This window comes from Leopardus geoffroyi, chromosome D2 (genome assembly GCF_018350155.1).
Source record: "Leopardus geoffroyi isolate Oge1 chromosome D2, O.geoffroyi_Oge1_pat1.0, whole genome shotgun sequence".
Lineage (NCBI taxonomy): Eukaryota > Metazoa > Chordata > Mammalia > Carnivora > Felidae > Leopardus > Leopardus geoffroyi.
In genome coordinates this window covers 14,855,402-14,879,199 of record NC_059334.1, presented here as the reverse complement: position 1 = coordinate 14,879,199, position 23,798 = coordinate 14,855,402, and positions in this window count along the sequence as shown.

Here is a 23,798-nt window from a genome sequence, read left to right as displayed (position 1 = left end):
TTTCATGATTTCCTCAGCTTGTACTTCCCTCTGTTACTCATTCGCTTCTTCATTAATTCGTCCACTTCATAAACATCTGCAGAGAGGCTATCATGTGCCGAACACTTTCTGTGCCACTGAATTATCAGCCCCCTGGCTCCTGGCGGGCACGGTATCTAACTGGCATGTTAGAGCTCCAAAAGTAACGACTACATGAAACAATTCCTTCCAGTGTGCATACTGCCCCTTAATGTTACTTTCTGAGCTCCCTTCTTTAACCCATCAAGATCCTTTTAGGGAATTCTGAGGTATTCTGTAGTCTAATTTGGGCCCAAAGAAGGGAGGATCCTCCTTACTAGAAAACAGATGAGAAAGTGATAATGTAACTCAGACGTTCTGTCATCTTCCTGGGAGAAATGAACCACTTATCAATTTCACTAAACAAGTGTGGACAGTACTTCCTATGAACCTCGTATAAAAATGAAAAACGGGCATCTGGGTGGCTCAGTCAGTTAAGCGTCTGACTCTTGATTTCAGCTCAAGTCATGGTCTCGCGGTTTGTGAGATCGAGCCCCATCAGGCCCTGCACTGACAGCACAGAGCCTGCTTGGGATTCTCTCTCCCTCTTTCTGCCCCTCCCCCGTGCCTGCTCGCGCATGCGGGCGCCCGCGCTCCGTCTCTCAAAATAAATAAAATTTTTAAAAATTTTAAAAAATAAAAATTAAAAACAAAAAAGGCTTCCCTACTGCTGCCCTCATTGGAAAACTCTTTCAGGTTATTAGGATTCCCAGCTCCTCATCTGGTAGAACAGAGTGGAAAGAATTTGACTAATCAGAATGTTTCCTGCCCTAGAAACACACACACACACACACACACACGCAGGCACACACACCCCTCTTTCTATATCACCCCTGTCTCCATGGGTGCTTGTCTGGACCCGACATCAAAGAACTCACAGCCCCTACTCCTGCTCAGGGAAGGAGAGTCGGAAACAGGCCCTTGTTGAGGTGTGTGCGTTTCTGGATACTCTTGCCCTAAAGCTCCTTAACTAGGATCAAGCCCTGCATCTTCGTATCTACTCGGTGTGCCTGGAGTTTCCAGGAGCAAAGGACACTCTAATGGGAAACACTGCCTTCCAGTTTTACGATGGAGTTCGGTTCCAGTTTGCTTAGTATTTTTGCAGAACAGATGCCAAGATGGAAGCACGTTCCGTCCTCCCAAATGTAACTGCGAGCATCCTCAGAGCTGTCTGGGCCTGGGGACAAGGCATGTTAGGTAGCGTGTGCCCCCTCTAGTGGCTCTATAAGAGCACAACACAGGTGTTGAGAGCGAGGCGCACTTTTGTTTTCCTTGCTGGGGTGAGGATGTTTTAAATTGTTATTTGTCTCAAATTTTCAGGACAGCAGGAAAACCACACCTTGTAATTTAACATTAAAGAATAGTCAAATTTTGTGTGAGCTTCCTTGTATCTTTTTAAAACTATTTCACCTTAAAGAAATAAAAGTCATAACTTTACATAATGTAGATGGGGATACAAAAGTTCTCTTTTTTCATTTTTAAAAATTATTTACTTTTGAGAGAGAGAGAGAGAGAGAGAGAGAGAGCATGAGTGGGGGAAGGGCAAAGAGAGAGAGGGAGACACAGAATCTGGAACAGGCTCCAGGCTTTGGGCTGTCCACACATAGCTGGATGCAAGGCTCGAACTCACAGACCATGAGATCATGACCCGAGCCAAAGTCAGGTGCTTAACCAACTGAGCCACCCAGGTGCCCCGGGGATGCAGAAATTCTAGTTTGTTCCCTTCTCTTTGAATTTCCCGTCGATTCTGAATCCCACACAGCCTGCTTCTGAGTAAAATGTGCCAAGGCCAGAGCCAGCTATAATTTTGCACCTTGTTTCACACTGGAACTTTCAGCCTGGCAAACTGATTACACGTTACATATGAATAGAGAAGGTGAGATCTGTGTTCAGTCAGAGCCGCCCTGACACTCCGCATCTGGCTGTTTGTGCGTTTCTGTTCCTCCACGCGTCACTTGCCGCAGAATCTATTGCCTCAGAGGCAGCCCAGCCACGCGTCCTCAGTGCCTCCTGGCACGGAGAGTAATAAGTCAGCAAGGCTAGCAGTGGCTCCTGTGCCGTAAGGTGGCACGCTTTATGGGCCGTGCCTTCCTTGCTGCAGTGTGATTTATCCACCCCCATGTGCTCTGCACGGCTTGCTCCTTTTATTACTTAGCAGAGGTTTCAAAAGAAAGAAACCTTTCCCCAAGCCATTTGCCACCATACAGATGGCCGGCCCTGTCCTGCCTCCTTCGGCCGTTTGAGCAGCACACTACCTATGTGGTGGCTACTTGGATGTATCACCTTGACTCAGTTAAGGGATCTCCACGTTGCTGGTAAAACATGATTGCTGGGTGTGCCTGGGAGGGTATTTCTGGAAGAGATTAGCATTTGAATCTGTAGACTAAGTAAAGTAGGTTCATTCTCACCAATGTGGGTGTGCATCATCCGACTCGTCGAAGGCCTGATAGAACAGGAAGGCAGAGGCAGGGCGAATTGTCGCTCTCTTCTTCAGCTGGGACTCCCGTCTTCTCCTGCCTTCAGACATCAGTGCTCCTGATTCTGGGGCCTTCAGACTCAGACTGAATCACACCACCGATTTTTCTGGGTCTCCAACTTTCTGATGACAGATAATAGCACTTCTTGGTTCCCATAATTGTGTGAGCCATTCCTCATGGTAATTCTCCTCTTACATATCTGTCTCTGTATTCTCCTGTTCCTCTGGAGAGCCTGACTTACACCCTCCACAACATCTGTATTTTCCTTACGTCCTGAGTCCTTCCTGAAATGCCTTGTGTTGGGCTCAGTCTTTTCAGGTACTTTCTAAAGAACCGAATGATGTGATTGGGCAAAGGCATTGGGCAGTGTGACCAGTTTACCAAAAAGCATCCATTAGAAATCCAGTAACAACAACAACAACGACGACTGGGGCTTTGAGAAATTGGATCTACGAAACTGGACCTGAATGGAGGGCCAGTTCAGGGCACCCGCCCTGATCATTGGTGATCAAGAGGAGGGGACCAATCTCCACCAGGTCTAAAATGCCAGAGCGATGTCCCCTCCTCACCTGGTGGCACTCATACTGTCCAGCCCCTTTCTGAGCTGGTCGATCGTGAGAATTGTTTCATCTGATTTCTCGTCATCATCATCATCTCATTCTCAGCCAGCTTCTCCTCCAACACTCACCTCTGACACAGGTGCTGTTTTCATGTGGCCTTAATGAGGACTGAAGGCAGCCCGGCCACAGTCCAGGGCATCCTAAGTATATGGCAGTATTACAAGACTTTAAAAGGGTCCTGAGACCACTTCTGACATGTGGTGGGGTCTTCTGGACCCCAACAAGCACCTCTCAGATACCAGCAGCACGTCGAGAGTCAACTCAGTTCTGACACTGTCAACCCAGAGACATCATCAGATCCCGTCGGCCGCGGGCTCAGTCCCACAAGCCTGCTTCCCACATCCCCTTCAGACACCAGTCACCAGCCCAGGTTCCCTGTGCTTCTGACTGACCAGCGATGTAGAAAGAGTTTCCATGACCCCCTCCTTGGACTTCACACTCCAGTAACTTGTACTTCTGACTGACTGGCTGGAAATCAGAAGTCCCCACAACCCTCTGCTTGGGATCAATGAATTTGCTCGGACATCTCACAGAAATCAGAGAAACGTGTTACCTACTGGATCATCGGTTTGCTAGAAAATGGTACAACTCAGAAACAGCCAGATGGGGGAGATGCGTAGGGCAAGGTCTGGGAGTGGGGGTGCTCAGAAGCCCCATGTCCTCTACCAGTGGGCCATCGTCCCCAAATCCCCATGTGTTCACCAACCTAGCAACTCTCCAAGTACTCTCCTTCTGAGTTTTTATGGAGGGCTCCAGTACAGAGGCATGATTGATTAAATCATTGGTCATGGGTGCCGGCTCGAAGCTCCAGCCCCTCCTTCTTCTCCTCCTCAGGAGTGGGGTGGGGTGGGCCTGAAAGTTCTCACCCTCTATTCACATGGTTGGCTCCTCTGGCAACAGGCCTCCATCCTGAGGTACTTTCCAGAAGTCACTTCATTAACGTAACAGAGGAAACCTTTTGGCTCCCATCACTTAGGAAACTCCTAGGGTTTTAGGAGTTCTATGCCAGAAACCAAGAGCAAATGTATATCTCTTATTGTAAATTGCAATATCACAGGTTTGTGATATTGTGATATCGTGTTAAAAAAAAACTTCTTTACAAAGTAGCAGTGACCTTAATAATTTAGACTAAGCCTTTTAGAAAAGACTGGTCGGTGGGGGGCCTGGGTGGCTCAGTCGGTTAAGCTTCCTTCCGACTTCGGTTCAGGTCATGATCTTTCAGTAAACGAGTTTTGAGCCCCACATCAGGCTCTGTGCTGACAGCTCAGACCCTGGAGCCTTCTTCGGATTCTGTGTCTCCCTCTCTCTCCGCACCTCCCCCACTCATGCTCTCTCTCTTTCTCTCTCTCAAAAATAAATTAAAAAAAAAACATTAAAAAAATTAAAAGGAAAAGGCTGGTGGCACTTTTTTGAAGAGAAAGTTTTAGACACACTTGGTTATGTTCTAAGACTCAGTCGGATTGGTAGGGTCTGTGCTCTCACGTTCAAATCCCTGGGTGAAAGGTCAGAGTTAATTGTAACAAGAGCTCGCAGTAGTAGAATAGTGTTAGCAGCATTTGCTGAGAGCTTACTGTCTCAGTGCTTGAAATGCATTAGCTGCTTAAGCTACTAGTCCGTGAGCTGGGTGCTCTTACTGTCCTCCGGTTGGCAGTGGTGAACCCGGAGCATGGAGTCTTCAGCTTCAAGGTCAGACTGGTAGAGACCTCAGAATTTGAACACAGGCCGTCTGGTCCCACCTCCTCTGCTAAGAACCTCCCACCGGCAGCCCAGGCCCTCTCCCAGGGCAGGCAGAGTCACGGACTTCGGTGCTGTGGGGACATCTGATCCCCCTCCTCAGAGACCAGGGCAGGAGTGACAGCTCTCAGTTGCTCCGTGATGCTGGTCAGTCTTGCTTTACTGACCCCATCGTTTGGGCTCCTGCAGTTTTCTCTTCTTGATGTTGGTATCAGGGTAGTCTTAAAGCATTTCTAACTCCGTGGTGCCTCCTTTTTCCTGTGCGTGCGCGAGCCGTAGACGTACGATGGGCCAGATGGCAGTATATGTGCCTGTACCGGTGATGTCATCCCGAGGACTGGGACATCACTCTCCCTGCATTCCCTGAAGAGCTGTCACCTCCCAGATGAGCATCAACGCCGCTCAGCAGGCACACTGCAGAGTAAGATGTGTTCAGGCCTGGTTCATTTCATTTCTCCATGAAGGAAGGAGCTCTGGTAGATGTGTTCTCAGAGGCAGGAGCAGCCTGTGAGGAAGAAAAGGGCCTGAGAAGTTAATCTGGGGGCCACATTTCGACTCACCCATTTAGGTAACGACGTGACTCTCGCAAGGCTTGCTTTCTCTGAACCCGACTTTCCTCAGAGCTGTGCGCCGCCGTGCCCCTGCTTGCCTCACTTAGCCCAGGCCTCACGCGGGGGAGGTGCGCGGGGAGTCTCCGTGGAGCGAATGACCAAATGAATGGTCCACGTAAGACACGTGGCAAGCATAGGGTCCAGTCAGTGGATGGTGGTTCCCTTCACTTTTCTTCCTCCCTCTTTTCGGCGTCATAGTCCCCAGGTACCTGGGGGGTTAGTAGAGCCTGCACGGACATTCAGAGATGGTCTCTCTTACCAACAGGATGAGTTGTGCACAGTGACTCATCATCCTAGTCGAGGAGCCACAGTCATTACAAAGAGGCCACATACAGATACTCTAGTTAGTATCTCTCTGAAGGCCGCACGGGACTGGTTTGGGCCAGAACGTGGTTGTCAGGGAGAGGACAGTCTTTTGTGAGTCCCTGCTAGGCAGCTCTCCCCCTACGGCCACAAAAGACATGTTTTCCTACCTTATAGAAGTGGCCTAGGAAGGTCGTACTTGGCGCTCTTTCCAGAGAAGGGGTAGGGGTCTCTGTCGGGTGAGTTTCATGCCCTGCCTCGCAGCCCTCCCAACTCCCCCCTAACCGGCACCATTACATTTGGCAGCAAGAAGACCTTCGTTGACGCCCACCTGCCGCCTGCCCTCGCGGGCTGGCTTCAAAGCTGCCGCTGGCTTTGGAAAGCGCACGTCCATTCTGTGTTCTATCCCGAGGTGGTTCACTGTCATGAGATGGGACTTGACGACGCCCACGGTCGGCATGGAGGAAACGCCAAGAAGGTGTAGAATGAATGGTCAGTAATTCAAGATTCCTGTTCCTCCTGCCTCCACAATACACCAGACTCTTACGACACAGTTTCCATAATGAAAAATGGAAAATAACAATAATTGTCCCAGCTTGCTTCGCTTCTGTGTGCCTTAAGGGACACAGACACTTCAGGCTCCTTTAGGGAAAGGTGCCCGGGGCTCTTTCCACATAAGCATTTATGATTTGGGAGAATTTATTGTAGCCATGCTAATTTAAACTGGCCAACGGGCCCAGGGCATGAGAAGTTAGAGGACGCTTAGACACAATCGTTAAAATCCAGAATAAAACACCTACCTACCTGCTTGGTTCTTCTCCGGGTTTTACCGCCCCTTCCTGCCACGTAGCCCATCCCCATATCTCTCCTGAGGGCCACTGTCTGGGGCGGCTGCTCTCAGAGGTGGGGACCCACCTGCGGCAGCATCTGAGCGCCTCTGCCCGGCTCTGCAACTCGGTCCCCAGTTGCTTCATGGCCTTTTCCTTCCTCTTTCACGTCTCCCTTTCACACGTTCTCGGCCTTAGAAACATTGCTCTCCCTCATGTATTCCTTCCTCCACTTTTCCTCCTTCCTCCCTCCTCCCAGATTCTGTCATCACGGCAGAGAGCAAGCACGCCTGTATGTTAGGCTTTGCCTTGTAGATGCCTTCATTGCAGGGGCGAAAGGCGGAAGGTCTAATAGTGAGATTTTACGCTGCCATCGAATGACCTAGAGAGGAGTTGGGAGATGGATGGAAGTCCATCACAGGGGCAATTCCTGTGTCTTGTAAGCCTGGATTACTTTCCAGAAATGGTGAAAACTGGCTTGGGGCTCCACACCTGTTCTTCCCGCGTGTTTCCCATCGTGCATGGGTGCACAGAGCCCGTGATGTTTGACACCAAGCCTCATTCTGTGGCTAATAATATTTCTTGTGTTCCGCTGTGGCATTGTAAAACCACAACAGCCATGTGTCCAAAGCCTCGAATGGCTATATATGATCTGGTGACACTGTGTAAGACAAGACAGAGACTTCTTTGAAAAAACCTTTACTAAAGACTCCGAAGGACTTGTACTAAAGTAGGTGCTGCCCAGTCTGTTCCCAGAATGGGGCTGCCCAGGCTGCCTGCCTCCAGCACGAGGGCATGTGTGGAGGAGGTCTGGTTATTGCAGGACTGTTTTGTTAGAACAGCCCTCGGTGTGGGTTCAGTTTTCCTGAGAGGGGATGTTTCACGCCATCATTTGTCCTGGAAAGAAGCCGCTGTTGTGCCAGGAAATGAGGACTCAGGAGCCACTGTTAGACTACAAAAAAGGAAACCCGTCCTCCTTTATGTGGCAGCTGGAATCAGTTTCGCAAGAGATCTGAGTCACGGAGATACTGGGTGCCCTTCCGGCCACAAAGGAGCGAGCCCCCTCCCTCCCGGCAGGAAGGCAAGTGAGCGGAGAGCCGACAGTGTGAGGGGCTGAGCTTGTGGCCCTCTGTGGCAAGTGAAGACTTGCTCTGTATCATAGTTCTCTTTGCTCAGTTCTTCCTAGAGGTTAAAGCCGGAGATCTGAGAGCCACAGTAAATCAGAGAGACGAACTTAACTCTGGGGGCGGTGGAGGGAAGGCTCTGATTTTTCTAGCATCTGCCACTGCCTCTGGTACAAACACTCCCACTGTGGCCTGTTTCTAGCTACCAATGGTTTCACATCTGGCTTCAGGATTCCTCATTACTTAACGATGTGTCCTTGTGAGCTGGCACAAGCCGAGCAGGGTCCCCTCCTCCTGAGCCCCCAACCCTGTCCAGGCCACAGTGGATGCAGCTGGGGTGTAGGTAGGGGACAAGTGTGTCCAGAGGAGCAGCCCCTGATGATGAGGGTCATTGTCAGAGGAGGCAGCAGAGTTGGTCTGGGATGGGGAAGCTGGAGCAGGTCACGATTTTGGACAGTGAAACCGTTGGGTGCTCATGACCCTGAAATCTGGGCCATATCCAGGGGTGAGCTGGAGCTGGCTCATACAGGCTCCCGAGTGTTGATTGTCAGATACACTTTCAGGAGGAACTCTGCCAGTCTGTGCACTTCACCTTGGCAGTTTACAAGCAACCATAGTTGGAGAACTCACTGATGCCTGGAAATCAACAAAAGCTACACGTGAAGGCCTCTCGTTCCTAGAAACACAGTTGTCCCCGGCACACCCCTGTCTGTAAGGCAGGTATAGTGACTGGAAAATGTGGCTTCCCAGGTGTCACAGTGAGATAAATACCCGATGAAGCAAAAGAATCCCTCGTACAGAAAAGAACCGCTTCACGCTTCTCTTCTCCCCTTTAATCCCTGCAACAGTCTTGTCAGACACTTGAAGAAAATATTGGTTTCCCCATTTTACTGTACAAATGACTGAGGAATGGGGAGAAGAAACAGGAAGAACGCCATCACTGTTTAGAAGCCAGATTTATTAAGAAGAGCCTAGAGCTCAAGGGAAGAGAGGGGAATAATTGGGACAGAGATGGTACCAAGCACCGAGAGTGGGGGAGGTCCGAGGTGTGAACAGATGGGGTAGGAGATGATTCAGTGGGAACCAGGTCGGCCTAAAAGCTCTGGAAGAGAAATGCTAGAGCGTTGTGCATGAAGCACCATGGAACACAAGGGATGGTGCCCTCCTTGAGCTCCGCATTTCGCACACGTACTAGAAAGTCGCACTGGCGTTCCCTCCGGTCTCCTCTCACCTTTTGTGGCTGGAAGAATTCTGCATGAATTTTCTGGGAGCTGACCCCATGTTCTCTCCAGAGCCCTGCAGAGTCCTAGTTACAGTGTGAAGGAGTGGGGGCATGGTTGCCTCACCACTGGGACTAAGACACATTTATTAGCACGCCGAGTTTTGCAAATCACCCTACAGTTTCATTAATTCAGAACCACTAATCTGGAATGGCAGGATGATTCAGCCAGACTGAGGTTTGCCTTATCCCGTGTGACTTTAAGGATATAAGCGAGACCATGATGGGAGAGTTTTCACTTGAGAATGTATTTTAAAGAATTGTCAGCGATTCACCTTCCTACAAAAAACAAGAATGTGCAAACGACACCTTCATTAGAACAGGCTCAGCAACGTAATGAGCCAAAAGCTCCTGAGATGATAGATAATATGGAAGAAAAATTCAGTTTAAAATGATCTGCAACTCAAATTCTCCCCATTCCTAGCTGGCCTTTTCTAACTGCTCAGATTGGATTCAATTTAATCATTAGATACTAGAGCTAAGAGAGCCCCACAGAAGAGCTAGCAATCAGGCCGTTACCCGTATTGATTTTGAGCATGTCTTAAGCCTCTTCTCAATCTTTGATCTGGGATTCCTGTTTTCTCCCAAATACCTTTAATTCTTCATTGGTAAAATAGGGAAGAACTATGCTTGCCAAGAAAAAAAAAATTGCAGTAAAAAATGGGTACAGTGTATCCAGTATCAAAAGAGTATTTTAATCTGTGCAAGTGCTGATTAATTATAAACAATGGTTGGGAAAACAGGCCTTTCTCTCCCTGAGAGAGAAGGTGTCTCATGGCAAACACTTATGTGCTGACTGGAATCTGATCTCCTGTAAGCTCCAAAGGGAGCTGAGAGAAAAGAGAATTTAATCTTTATTCATGAACCTCTCTCTCTGAGGGAAGAAAAGGTAAGAAGAACCGAAATGGATTCTGTCTTCTGGGGATGTTTCAGGGAGATGAGTCAGGATAGCAGCTGTTCTTTTGACCACAGAGAGGGGCTCTGTTGCCTTAGAAGCAGCCTCTTCACCTGGAGGGGGGGAGCATGAGTAGGTGGGCCACACGCTTATTGAAACAGCCCATGGTAGTTTTCCTGCACAGCACTTCACAATCAGAGCAGTGGTTGGTCAACGGGCTCTGGGCGTTAAGGGCAAAAGGGATCACAGCCTGGCAAATCTGAGAGCCCGACTTGAGGATCCATCCCATGCTCCACCCCTCCGGCGTGGATCCACATTGATGACGCAGCCACCACATTGAATGGAAGGCCACAGAATCTTCCTGGTCTCCCGTCCACCGACATCCCCAACGACCTGTGAAGGGACCACGCTCATTTCATGCTAGTTCATGGCCCCCGTAGAGAAGTGCCTGTTTCTCCAGATACTGTCACCATCATCAAATACTTCTTGAGGGAACAGAGACCGTCTGCCACAGTACTAAGTTGGTCGCAGCGGAGTTCCTTAGGCTTCCCGTTTCCTGGATCACACACATCCTGTGGGAGTTCACGTTTGACCAGAGTTTCTTTTCCTCCAGAGAACATTTCCCTCACAAAGATGCTCTCCGACATTTGTGTTTTACCAGTTAAGTAAGAAATCTGGGACTTAGTACTTGGTTGGTCATGAGAACTGCTTGCCTCTATTTGAGATTCACATCTTCCTCCCACACCTGCAACACATCTGCAGACTGTGTCACATCTGCCCCCACAGTGGCTTTGCTGACTACTCCTCTTCCTACGATCTTCCACATGATTCTGGAAAAATTGAATCTGGACATTCTGACGGAACAGTACCACTTCCCAGGTCTGATGGTCCGGTCTTGGACCATGAGTAATGAATTCTCCCATGCTAAGTTTCGCCTGTGTGTGCCAAACAATAATCAGAAAACAATGAAACAGAGTTCATTGAACTACCCTGTGTCCAGTCACCCTTGCTTATCAAAGAGTGTTCAGGCACTGCTTTTACCCTGTGTGTGGGGGGGGAGGGGAGGGTGAGGGGAGGACAATAAGAGAGTCAGAATCACCCTGGATGAGCTGAAGTGCTTCCCACTCACTCAGGGAAATGTTTTTACTTTTGATGGTGGTTATTGTCCCATTCGTCAGATTACCAATTGTTGTGTTTTAAAATGACTGTAGATTTTATGGGATTAGGGTTAGTAGGGATAGTAATTTCATCAAAGGAAATAAAAATGCCTTTCACTTCTTTGGTTAAAGATAAGAATTAAGAACTTGGATTGAAAATGGAAACTCAGTAGAGAAGACTAACAAAACTAAAAGCTGGTTCTTTAAAAAGATCAATACAGTTTATAAGCTTTTAGCCATGTTTTACCTAAGAAAAAGAGAAAGAAGACTCAAATTATTAATCTCAAAAATGAAAGATGGGCCACAACCACTGATCCATAGATATTAGAGGGTAATAAAGGAACACTATCAACAACTTTATGCTGCAAATTTGATAACCTAGATGAAATGGACCATACCCTTGAAAGGCACAATCTACCAACACCCACACAAGGATAACTAGGTAATCTGAATAGGTTTATATCTATTAAAGAAATTGAATCAAGCATTAAGAACCTTCCAGAACAGGAAGTGCCAAGCCCAGATGTATTCACTGGTAATTCTACCAGATACCTAAAAAATATATGATACCAATTCTGTACAATCCATTTCAGAAAATAGAAGCAGAGAGAAACTTAAACAACTCATTCTATGAGACCAACATTACCCGAATGCCAAAACTAGACAAAGATATTACAAGAAAGAAAAAAGTATAGACCAATATATCTCATGAACATAGATTAAAAATCCTCAACAAAATATTAGCAAATCAAATCCAGCAATTTATAAAAAGAATTATACACCATGACCAAGTGGGATTTATTCCAAGAATGAAAGTCTACTTGAACATTTGAAAAGCAATTAATGTTATTAATCATATCCAAAAGCCAAAGAAGAAAAAGCATATTATACAAATGGATGTGGAAAAACCATCTGACAGAATTCAGTGCCTATTCATCTATTCATATTATAGATTGGGAAGGTCAAAAAAAACTGTCTTTGTTTGCAAGTGACATGATTGTCTACGTAAAAAATCCCAAAGAATCAACACAGACACTCTGGAATCAATACGTGATCATAGAAAGGCTTCAGGTTTCAAGATTAATATATAGAAGTCAATTTCTTTTTTCCATACCAACAATGAACAATTAGAATTTGAAACAAAAATCATAATACCACTTACATTAATATCAAAGAAAATGAAATACTTTGATGTAAATCTAACAGAATAAGATTTATATGAGGAAAAATTTAAAACTCTGATGAAAGAAATCAAACAAATAAATAAATAAATGGATGGATATGCCATGTACATGGATGAGAGGACTCAATATAGTCAACATTTCCGTTCTTCCCAGACCGACCTAATAGATTCAGTGCTTTCCCAATCAAAATCTCAGCACAGCGTGGGTATAGACAAAGTATGTATGTTTATGTATAGATATATATGTTGCTAGGAATTTATCCATTTATTCTAGGTTGTCTAATTTGTCCATGTTTAATTGTTCAAGTGGCTTTTATGATCCTTTGTGTTTATGTACTATCAATTATAACATCTCTTTTATTTGATTTTTATTTTAGTTTTATTAAAAAATTTTTAATGTTTATTTTTGAGATGGGGGAGGGTCAGACACACACACACACACACACACACACACACACACACACACAGAATCTGAAGCAAGCTCCAGGCTCCGAGCTGTCAGCACAGAGCCCGATATGGGGCTTGAAATCATGAACTGTGCGATCATGACCTGAGCCAAAGTTGGAGGCTTTGCCTCCCAGGCACCCCACATTTCTGAATTTATTCATTTGAGTCCTCTCTTTTTCTTGGTGAGTCTAGCTAAGGGCTGGTCAATTTTATCTTTTTAGAGAGAACTAACTCTTAGTTTCATTGATCTTCTCTCCTGTGTTTTTACAATCTCTATTTTATTTCCACTCTAATTTTTGCTATTCCCTTCCTTCTGCTAACTTTGGGCTTCATTTGTTCTTCTTTTTCTAATAACTTGAGGTGTAAAGTTAGGTTCTTTATTTGAGACTTCTCCTGTTTTTTTGAGATAGGCATTAAATCGCCATGAACTTCCTTCTTAGAACTGCTTCTGCTGCATGTCGTGAATTTTGGTATTCTGGTATTTTCCTTTGTCTGAAGGCAGTTTTTTCACTTTTTCCTTTTATTTCTTCATTGACCCATTGGTCATTTAATATCATGTTGTTTAATCTCCACATATCTGTGAGTGTTCCAGTTTTCTTCATGTAGTTGATTTCTAATTTCGTATATAACCTTGTGGTTGGAAACAATGCTTGATATGATTTCAGTCCTCTTAAGTTTATTAATACTTGTTTTGTAGCCTAACATAGGATCTATCCAGGGAAATATTCCATGTGCCCTTGAGAAGAATGTGTTTTCTGTTGCTTTGGGATGGAATATTCTACATATATCTGTTAAGACTATTTGGTTGATTGTTTCATTTAAGGATGATGATTCCTTATTGATTTTCTGTCTGGATGATCCATCCATTGATTTAAGTGGGACATTAAAATCCCCTGCTATTATCGTATTACTATCCATTTCTTTCTTTAGGGCTATTAATACTTTATATAGTTAGGTGCTTCTATGTTGGGTGCATAAATATTTACAAGTATTATATTCTCTTGTTCAATTGATCCCCTTATCATTATGTAATGCCCATCTTTGTCTCTCATTGCAGTCTATTTCAAAGTCAATTTTATGTGTTATAAGTATTGCTACCCCAACTTTATTTTGGTTTTCATTTGCATGGTACATCTATTTCCATCCTTCACTTTCGGTTTATATGTGTCCTTATATCTGAAGTCAGTGTCTTATAGACAGCATCTAGCTGAGTCGTGTGGGTTTTTTTGTGTGTGTTTGTGTTTGTGTTTGTTTTTGTTTTTTTAAACCCATTCAGACACTGTCTCTTTTGGAATGGAGAATTAAGTCCATTTGCATTTAAAGTAATTATTGATAGGTATGTACTTATTGCCATTTTGTTAATCATTTACTGACTGGTTTTGAGTTCTTCTCTGATCCTTTCTTCTCTCTCTCTCTTCTTTTTTGGTTTGGTGCCTTATTTTAGTGGTATACTTTCATTCCTTTATCTTTCCAGTGTTTACTATAGGTTTTTGCTTTGTGGTTACCAAGAGGCTTATGTATAACAACTTAATCTGTAACAGTTTAAGTTGATAACAATTTAAGTTTGATCCACTTTTTTTTTTTTTAGATTTCAAAATTAGAAAGTTTAGAAATCTTGTCCAAGAAAATAGTCAGATAAGGACATAGATTTACATACAAGAGATAGGCCTCATAGTAGTATTTTGGCAAAATTTGGCAATAACTGTATTGTTTAGTTAATAGAGAATTTGTTAAATAACTTGTGGTACTTTCATGTGCTGGAATAACAAAAAGACATTAAAAACCATGTCTCAGGAGTTTTTAAAATTCTGGAACTCTTCATGATATTAAATGAATATGGACATAAAACAGTACATCTAAGTTTATCTCAACATACATATATACATATAAATATATATTTAATAGCTTATGCATAGGAAACACTAATGTGGTTATCTTGGGTGGTTTTTTTTTGTTTGGTTACTTATAAAAATTATTTATTTATTTATTTTTTATTACAAAATTTATTGTCAAATTGGTTTCCATACAACACCCAGTGCTCATCCCAACAGGTGCCCTCTTCAATGCCCATCACCCACTTTCCCCTCCCTCCCATCCCCCATCAACCCTCAGTTTATTCTCAGTTTTTAAGAGTCTCTTGTGGTTTGCCTCCTTCCTTCTTTGTAACTTTTTTTTCACCTTCCCGTCCCGCATGGTCTTCTGTTAAGTTTCTCAGGATTCACATAAGAGTGAAATCATATGGTATCTGTCTTTCTCTGTGTGACTTACTTCACTTAGCATAACACTCTCCAGTTCCATCCACGTTGCTACAAAAGGCCAGATTTCATTCTTTCTCATTGCCACATAGTATTCCATGTGTATATAAACCACAATTTCTTTATCCATTAATCAGTGGATGGACATTTAGGCTCTTTCCATAATTTGGCTGTTGTTGAAAGTGCTGCTATAAACATCGGGATACAAGTGCCCCTATGCATCAGCACTCCTGTACCCCTTGGGTAAATTCCTAGCAGTGCTATTGCTGGGTCATAGGGTAGATCTATTTTTAATTTTTTGAGGGACCTCCACACTGTTTTCCAGAGTGGCTGCACCAGTTTGTATTCCCACCAACGGTGCAAGAGGCTTCCCGTTTCTTCACATCCTCGCCAGCATCTATAGTCTCCTTATTTGTTCATTTTAGCTACTCTGACTGGTGTGAGGTGATATCTTAGTGTGGTTTTGATTTGTATTTGCCTGATGAGAAGTGATGTTGAACATCTTTTCATGTGCCTGTTGGCCATCCGGATGTCTTCTTTAGAGAAGTGTCTATTCATGTTTTCTGCCCATTTCTTCACTGGATCATTTGTTCTTCGGGTGTGGAGTTTGGTGAGCTCTTTATAGATTTTGGATACTAGCCCTTTGTCCGATATGTCATTTGCAAATATCTTTTCCCATTCCGTTGGTTGCCTTTTAGTTTTGTTGATAGTTTCCTTTGCAGTGCAGAAGCTTTTTATCCTCATGAGGTCCCAATAGTTCATTTTTGCTTTTAATTCCTTTGCCTTTGGAAATGTGTCAAGTAAGAAATTGCTGCGGCTGAGGTCAGAGAGGTCTTTTCCTGCTTTCTCCTCTAGGGTTTTGATGGTTTCCTGTCTCACATTCAGGTCCTTCATACATTTTGAGTTTATTTTTGTGAATGGTGTAAGAAAGTGGTCTAGTTTCAACCTTCTGCATGTTGCTGTCCAGTTCTCCCAGCACCATTTGTTAAAGAGACTGTCTTTTTACCATCGGAAATTCTTTCCTGCTTTGTCAAAGATGAGTTGGCCATACATTTGTGGGTCCAATTCTGGAGTCTCTATTCTATTCCATTGGTCTATGTGTCTGTTTTTGTGCCAATATGATGCTGTCTTGATGATTACAGCTTTGTAGTAGAGGCTAAGGTCTAGAATTGTGATGCCTCCCGCTTTGGTCTTCTTCAATATAACTTTGGCTATTCGAGGTCTTTTGTGGTTCCATACAAATTTTAGGATTGCTTGTTCTAGCTTCGAGAAGAATGCTGGTGCAGTTTTGGTTGGGATAGCATTGCATGTGTAGATAGCTTTGGGTAGTATTGACATTTTAACAATATTTATTCTTCCAATCCATGAGCATGGAATATTTTTCCATTTCTTTGTATCTTCTTCAATTCCCTTCATAAGCTTTCTATAGTTTTCAGCATACAGATCTTTTACATCTTTGGTTAGGTTTATTCCTAGGTATTTTATGATTCTTGGTGCAATTGTGAATGGGGTCAGTTTCTTTATTTGTCTTTCTGTTGCTTTATTATTAGTGTATAAGAATGCAACTGACTTCTGCACATTGATTTTGTATCCTGCGACTTTGCTGAATTCATGTATCAGTTCTAGGAGACTTTGGGTGGAGTCTGTCGGGTTTTCCATGTATAATATCATGTCATCTGCAAAAAGTGAAAGCTTCACTTCATCTTTGCCAATTTTGATGCCTTTGATTTCCTTTTGTTGTCTGACTGCTGATGCTAGGACTTCCAACACTATGTTCAACATAGCGGTGAGAGTGGACATCCCTGTCATGTTCCTGATCTCAGGCAGAAAGCTCTCAGTTTTTCCCCATTGAGGATGATATTAGCTGTGGGCTTTTCATAAATGGCTTTTATGATGTTTAAGTACATTCCTTCTATTCCGACTTTCTTGAGGGTTTTTATTAAGAAAGGATGCTGAATTTTGTCAAATGCTTTTTCTGCATTGATTGATAGGATCATATGGTTCTTTTCTTTTCTTTTCTTAATGTGATGTATTACATTGATTGATTTGCGAATATTGAACCAGCCCTGCAGCCCAGGAATGAATCCCACTTGATCATGGTGAATAATTCTTTTTATATGCTGTTGAATTTGATTTGCTAGTATCTTATTGAGAATTTTTGCATCCATATTCATCATGGATATTGGCCTGTAGTTTTCTTTTTTTGCTGGGTCTCTGTCTGGTTTGGGGATCAAAGTAATGCTGGCTTCATAGAATGAGTCTGGAAGTTTTCCTTCCCTTTCTGTTTTTTGGAACGGCTTGAGAAGGATAGGTATTATCTCTGCTTTAACTGTCTGGTAGAATTTCCCAGGGAAGCCATCTGGTCCTGGACTCTTATTTGTTGGGAGATTTTTGATAACTGATTCAATTTCTTCACTGGTTATGTGTCTGTTCGTTTTCTATTTCTTCCTGTTTGAGTTTTGGAAGTGCGCGGGTGCTTAGGAATTTGTCCATTTCTTCTAGGTTGTCCAGTTTGTTGGCATATAATTTTTCCTAGTATTCCCTGATAATTGCTTATATTTCTGATGGATTGGTTGTAATAATTCAATTTTCATTCATAATTTTATCTATTTGGGTCATCTCCCTTTTCTTTTTGAGAAGCCTGGCTAGAGGTTTATCAATTTTGTTTATTTTTTTCAAAAAGCCAACTCTTGGTTTCATTGATCTGCTCTACTGTTTTTTAGATTCTATATTGTTTATTTCTGCTCTGAGCTTTATTATTTCTCTTCTTCTGCTGGGTTTGGGATGCCTTTGCTGTTCTGCTTCTAGTTCCTTTAGGTGTGCTGTTAGATTTTCTATTGGGGATTTTTCTTGTTTCTTAAGATGGGCCTGGATTGCAATGTATTTTCCTCTCAGGACTGCCTTTGCTGTATCCCAAAGCATTTGGATTGTTGTATTTTCATTTTCATTTGTTTCCATATATTTTTTAATTTCTTCTCTAATTGCCTGGTTGACCCATTCATTCTTTAGTAGGGTGTTCTGTAACCTCCATGCTTTTGGAGGTTTTCCAGACTTTTTCCTGTGGTTGATTTCAACTTTCATAGCATTGCGGTCTGAAAGTGTGCATAGTATAATCTCAATTCTTGTATACTTATTAAGGGCTGTTTTGTGACCCAGTATGTGATCTGTCTTGGAGAATGTTCTATGTGCCCTTGAGAAGAAAATATATTCTGTTGCTTTGGGATGCAGAGTTCTAAATATATCTGTCAAGTCCATCTGATCCATTGTGTCATTCAGGGCACTTGTTTCTTTATTGATCCTGTGTCTAGATGTATCCATTGTTGTAAGTGGAGTATTAAAGTCCCCTGAAATTACCACATTCTTACCAATAAGGTTGCTTATGTTTGTGATTAATTGTTTTATATATTTGGAGGCTCCTGTATTCAGTGCATAGACATTTATAATTGTTAGTTCTTCCTGATGGATAGACCCTGTAATTGTTATATAATGCCCTTCTTCATCTCTTGTTACAGCTTTTAATTAAAGTCTAGTTTGTCTGATATAAATATGGCTACTCCAGCTTTCTTTTGACTTCCAGTAGCATGATAGATAGTTCTTCATCCCCTCACTTTCATTCTGAAGGTCCTCTCGTGTAAAATGAGTCTCTTGTAGATAGCAAATAGGTGGGTCTTGTTTTTGTTTTTGTTTTTGTTTTTATCCATTCTGATACACTATGTCTTTTGGTTGGAGCATTTAGTGCATTAACGTTCAGTGTTGTTATTGAAAGATATGGGTTTAGAGTCATTGTGATGTCTGTAGGTTTCATGCTTGTAGTGGTGTCTCTGGTACTTTGTGGTCCTTGCAACATTTCACTCACAGAGTCCCCCTTAGGATCTCTTGAAGGCTGGTTTAATGGTGATGAACTCCTTCAGTTTTTTGTTTGTTTGGGAAAACCTTTATCTCTCCTTCTATTCTGAATGACAGACTTGCTGGATAAAGGATTCTCAGCTGCATATTTTTTCTGTTCATCACATTGAAGATTTCCTGCCATTCCTTTCTGGTCTTCCAAGTTTCAGTAGATAGGTCTACTACTACCCTTATGTGTCTACCTTTGTATGTTAGGGCCTGTTTATCCCTAGGTGCTTTCAGAATTCTCTCTTTACCCTTGTATTTGGCAGTTTCAGTATGATAGGTCTTACAGAAGATTGATTCAATGTATGTCTGAAGGGAGTTCTCTGTGCCTCTTAGATTTCAATGCCTGTTTTCTTCCCAAGATCAGGGAAGTTCTCAGCTATGATTTGTTCAAGTATACCTTCAGCTCCTTTCTCTCTCTCTTCTTCTTCTGGAATTCCTATGATACGGATATTGTTCCATTTGATTGCATCACTTAGTTGTCTAATTCTCCCCTCATACTCCTGGATTTTTCTATCTCTCTTTCTCAGCTTCCTCTTTTTCCATAATTTTATCTTCTAATTCACCTATTCTCTCCTCTGCCTCTTCAATCCGTGCTATAGCTGCCTCCATTTTATTTTGCACCTCATTTATAACATTTTTAATGTTTATTTATTTATTTTTGAGAGAGAGAGAGAGAGAGAGAGAGCACGAGCAGGGGAGGAGCAGAGAGAGAGGGAGACACAGAATCCGAAACAGGCTCCAGGCTCTGAGCTGTCAGCACAGAGCCCGATGTGGGGCTCGAACTCACAAACCACGAGATCATGACCCAAGCCGGACGCTCAACCGACTGAGCCACCCAGGCGTCCCTCTAGCATTTTTAAATTCATCATGACTATTTTTTAGTCCCTTGATCTCTGTAGCAATAGATTCTCTGCTGTCCTCTATGCTTTTTTTCAAACCCAGTGATTAATTTTATGACTGTTATTCTAAATTCTTGTTCCGTTATATTGCTTAAATCGGTTTTGACCAATTTGTTAGCTGTCGCTACTTCCTGGAGTTTCTTTTGAGGAGAATTCTTCGTTTCATCATTTTGGCTAGTTTTGTGTCCCTTATGTGTTTTAACAGCTTGTGTGCTCTGCACCTACAAGCACTGTTATATTAAAGGAGGGTCACACACTGTCCAGGGCCTGGCTCTTCAGGAGGTGTTTTTTCAGGGATTGTTACTTGCTCTCTGTTGTTGTGACTTTGGTTATTTTATTACCCTACTTGTAGTGATGTTTTGGACCCTCCACCAGGTGTGCTTTGATTTGTTTCTTGGAGTAGCCCTGGAAAGGAAAACAGATAGACAAACAGGAGACAAAAACACGCAAACACAAACAAATAACACAAACAAACAAACAAACACAAAAACCTAAAGACTAAGAACAAAAAAAACCAAGAACACCGACTACAAGTAAAGAAGAGGATGGAGGCAGTGCTGATGGAAGAGCACATACAACGAGAGAAGTGATGGGGTGGAGGGAAGAAAAAATAAACACTGGTTAGGCAGAGAGGCTAAAAGGATTAATCCAGAGAGAGGGAAAGGAAAATAAAGAAGGAGGTGGGGACAACGAAACCAAGATAAAATTACCCAGACAGAGAAACTATGTGGCTTGATCATTCCAGAGAGAGAGAAAGGAGTGTAAAGAAGGTGTAGAACATGTATCAAGACAATGGATTAAATATGTCTGTTTAGACAGACCAATAACCAGAGTAACCAGCCTAGGGCATGGAAGAGATAATGAGGAGAAATGGGGGGGGGGGATGGGGGCAGAATATACCTCTGTATCCAGAATTGACCTAGAGATAATCCAGGCAATGCTGCATCGCTGGTCGGGAGGAGCTGTCCGCAGGGTCCGTGCGGCTCCAGTGGATAAACAGTTACCCAGTGCAAGGGGGCGTGGTTTGGCGTAATCTGAATCCGCCTCCACTATGGGCCCCAGAGTGATCCCCTGAGTCCCCCCCGCCCTTGGTGGTGGTGGTAGAGGGGGGAATGGTGATAACCCAGTCTCTTCTCCAAGGAGCCCGACCGGTAGACTCCGTTTGAGTCGTCCTCACTGTGCCACGGGATCAGAGGGGGCGGTCCTCTCTGCGCCAACTCCCCTGACCCTGTGCTTGGCTAGGATTCAAAGTCTCGCTCTGTGCGCTCTGGCACTGGGGCAGCGCTTCTCAGTGCTGCGATATGCGGTCCCGGCTGGCTGGCTTTGTCTGTGCCACTGCCGCACTTCAGGGAGGACTGCCTTCTCCTACTGGGGACTGAGCCACCGCCCTCGCCACGAGTCCCCGCGGGGGTGGAAGCGGGCAGGCTTTGTTTTTTCCCACAGCTCTCCTGGGAAACGGCGGCCTTTTCCTCCCGCAGACTGAGCCCACGGCCCCAGCCACTGCGCCCCGGGGTGGCAGGCGCAGGCAGGTTCTGTGCTATGGCTCAGCCCTCCAGGGAGGGAACCGCTTTCTCCAGCAGCGGACTGAGCCTCTGACCTACAACCGCACCCAGGCTTGGCTCCCCTCCTCCCCAGGTGTGCGAATAGGGAGCCGGCCCCAGTCCGAAGAAAGCCCCTCAGTTAGAGATCCGATCGTTGATCCACTTCTAAAGCTCAACATTTTTATTCTCCCCCTCCGTGTTTTATGTTTTTGGTGTTACATTTTATATCATTGTGTATCCACTAATTGTTGTAATTATAGTTATTTTTACTACTTTAACCTTCATAACTAGCTTTGTAAGTGATCAGTCTGCTACCTTTACTATATATTTACTTTTCCAGTGAGATTTATTCTTTCATATGTTTTGTTATTACTAATTAGTGCCCGTCTCAGCTTCAAGAAGTCCATTTAACATTCCTTGTAACACTGGTTTAAAGGTGATGAACCCCTTTAGCTTTTGTTTGTCTGGAGAACTCTATCTCTCCTTCAATTCAAAACGATAACTTTGCCAGTCAGTGTGTTTTGGGTTGGAAGATTTTTTTTCTTTCATCACTTTGACTATATCATGCCACTCTGTAAGGTCTCTGCTGAAAAATCCGCTGATGGTCTTGTGGGGGTTCCCTCGTACATAACAAGTTGTTTTTCTGTTACTGCTTTTAATATTCTCTTTTAGTCTTTGCCTTTTGACATCTTTGGGGTTTCTGAAATGTTCTATTCATTTTTTGAGGGAGAAAGAAAGAGAGAGACAGAATGTGAGCAGGGGAGGGGAAGAGAGAGAGGGAGACACAGAATCCAAAGCAGGCGCCAGGCTCCGAGCTTCAGCACGGAGCCCTATGTGGGGCTTGAACTCACAGTGAGATCATGACCTGAGCCAAAGTCGGACACACACCCTGACTGAGCCACCCAGGCACCCCTTTACCTTTTTTTTTTAATATAATTTATTGTCAAATTGGTTTCCATACAATACCCAGTGCTCATCCCAACAAGTGCCCTCCCTCCTCAATGCCCGTCACTCACTCTCTCCTCTCTCCCCACCCCCATTAACCCTCAGTTTATTCTCAGTATCTAAGAGTCTCTTATGGTTTGCCTCCCTCCCTCTCTGTAACTTTTTTCCCCCTTCCCCTCCCCCATGGTCTTCTGTTGAGTTTCTCAGGATCCACATAAGAGTGAAAACATATGGTATCTGTCTTTCTCTGTGTGACTTACTTCACTTAGCATCACACTCTCCAGTTCCATCCACGTTGCTGCAAAAGGCCAGATTTCATTCTTTCTCATTGCCAACTAGTATTCCATTGTGTATATAAACCACAACTTCTTTATCCATTTGTCACTTTACCTTTTGACATCTTAATTTTTTTTTTTTTTTTCAACGTTTATTTATTTTGGGGACAGAGAGAGACAGAGCATGAACGGGGGAGGGGCAGAGAGAGAGGGAGACACAGGATCCGAAACAGGCTCCAGGCTCTGAGCCATCAGCCCAGAGCCCGACGCGGGGCTCGAACTCACGGACCGCGAGATCGTGACCTGGCTGAAGTCGGACGCCCAACCGACTGCGCCACCCAGGCGCCCCATTGACATCTTAATTATAATGTATCTTGGTGTGGGTCTCTTTAGTTTAATCTCTTGTGGAACTGTTGTCCATGCTTCCTGGATCTGGATGTCTGTTTTCTGTCCCAGGTTAGGGACATTTTCAGTTATTTATTTCCTCAAACAAGATTTCTGTTCCTTTTTCTCTCTCCTTCTGGGACCCCTATGATACAAATATTAGTCTGCTTGATGTTGTAGTATATGCCACTTAGGCTATCTTAGCTTTTTCATTTTTTTTTTTCTTTTTGCTACTCTGATGGGGTGAGTTTCACTGATTCGTCTTTGACTTGACTGATCTTTTCTTCTGCATCATCTTGTCTGTGTTGAAGCCCTCTGGTGTATTTTTCACTCATCTGTGTGACTTGTATTTGGTATCTTCTTATGTTTTCCTGCTCTTTGTTGGAGTTCTCACTGTGTATATCCGTTCTTCTCTCCAGTTTGGTGAGCATTGTTATGACCATTACTTTGAACTCCTTATCAGATAAATTACTTATCTCTGTTTCATTAAAGTTTTTTCCTGAGCCTTTATCTTGTCCTTTTATTTGGCAAATATTCCTCTGGGTTTTCATCTTGCTTGACTCTCTATTTGGTTTCTATACAGTAGATAAAATAGCCACCTCTCCCAGTCTTAAAGGAGTTAAACCTTGTCATTCAACCCTGCCCCAGCTTTTTGTTGCCTCTCAAACCTTTGTACTTGTCCAGGCAGTCAAAGATGTGCCAGGGCCTGTCAGTGTTTCTAAGGGGAGGGTCTCAGCACCTAGATTCAGACTGATTGGAAGCCAGACCCTCAGGCGGCAGCTTTTCAAAATAAGCTTATGCAAGCATAAGCCCCACGGGCCAAGCAATCCAGTAGTATCCCTTGGGCAGCAGTTGCAAAACTCAGGGCTCCAGATGGTTACAAGTTCTCTC